The sequence below is a fragment of the Microtus ochrogaster genome, linkage group LG9, assembly GCF_000317375.1.
Source record: "Microtus ochrogaster isolate Prairie Vole_2 linkage group LG9, MicOch1.0, whole genome shotgun sequence".
In the NCBI taxonomy this organism is placed as follows: domain Eukaryota; kingdom Metazoa; phylum Chordata; class Mammalia; order Rodentia; family Cricetidae; genus Microtus; species Microtus ochrogaster.
Window position 1 is genome coordinate 35,001,187 of NC_022034.1, and position 1,536 is coordinate 35,002,722.

Genomic DNA, 1,536 nt, shown 5'->3' on the forward strand with positions numbered 1-1,536 from the left:
CTAATATGAATACAGAAATACAGAAAACTGAAGAAGTCTCAGACCAATATGATGGCTCCTTGAGAAAAAGGACTTGCTGCATAAATCTAGTGACCTAAATTAGATCCTCGGAACCCACAGAAAGGAGCAGGAGAGAACGGACGCCACAAAGTTGTTTTACTTTCACATATGCTGTGGTACCCATGTCCCGTCTCACAAAATATTTTTTAAATTAATAATAATAATAGTAATAATAATAATAATAAATAATGTATTAGATGTTTCCAGGACAATCCCTTTTATTTTCTAGAGGAGAATACCAAAATGTTGGGGGTAAAATACATATGAATTTCTTTAATTCATTTATATTCAATGAATTAAAGCTCAGTTCAAATTCCCAGCTCTTCACAGGCCTTTCCTTGGCACATGACGCTTCTTCATAATTCCACTGAGTCCCATTTTTATAAGTATTTTAGGGAAGCTAAAAAAGACAATATTATAATTATGATTTATTTGTAAATGATTCCTATATAAAATGTAGAATGACTACATATAAGGCAGAAAAAAAATCTATTAGACTTGAAGCAAGGGAACATACAGGAAGCCACATAGTACGGTACAGTAATTAAGTCACTGTAAGTATATGATGTCCTTTTTCCTATCCAATGTGTATTTTTTTAACACCATCAGCTATTGAAACAGTGTGGATTTGACTTAAGGTTTAAAGCTCATTTGTTCATTTGTTTCAGAATGAATTTTAAAAAACAAAAAGGCAAAGGATTTAACCATAATTGTTAGAATAGTAGTCATATTTTGTTATATAAAATTCCATAGTTTTGTATGCATGTGGATATATACATTTCAGTTTATCAAAAGTGAAGTCATTGTCCAGTTGCTATGTATAACCAACAAGTTTCATAAATCATGCTATTAATGGTTACTGCCCCATCTAAAAAATGTAAAACCTAATGCTTGCTTTACAGTCCCATATACTAAAAGTGAAATGATACAAAAAAGATGAACATGAACCCTGCACAAGGATGTTGCAAATTTGTGAAATGTTCCATATTTTTTAAATAATAATAGTAATTAATAATAACGAAAAGCCAAAAACCCAAGATCTTTGGAATGGAAAAACAAACATCATATACAGAAATAGCTGAGTTTCAACATGAAAAATATTCATACCAAAGCATAAGCAGCAGCCTGAGGGCTCAGAAAAGAGAGAAGGGAACATTAGGATGCTCCTGACCCAGTGAAGTTCTCTACAGATGCTACTAAGTCATCTTCTTTTATCCTGGTGTGGGCACCATTCCCTGTCCCTACTTCTCAACTCCAATCCTACAGATCATCAGTGATATAAGACACTTAGGGTTAGCTGCCATGACTATTATCTACTGAGACAGATAAATGTCTAAAAAGTTTAACATGTCCCCTCTCATTTTCATAGTGAAACTAAAAGATTCAAGCACAAGAAACCTTTTTTTTTTTTTTTGTCCTGGTTTCTCTTTACCATCCTTGCTAATCTAGCAAAGTTATTACATTAGTTGAAGTCTG

At 32.7% G+C, this 1,536-nt stretch overlaps 1 non-coding gene across 1 annotated transcript; it reads left to right on the forward strand.

The window, feature by feature from the left end:
• Window positions 1-949: 949 nt before the first annotated feature.
• Window positions 950-1,052, forward strand: LOC113457907. The gene has a single exon (XR_003378382.1). It is a non-coding gene; the product is annotated as a U6 spliceosomal RNA (small nuclear RNA).
• Window positions 1,053-1,536: the final 484 nt, after the last annotated feature.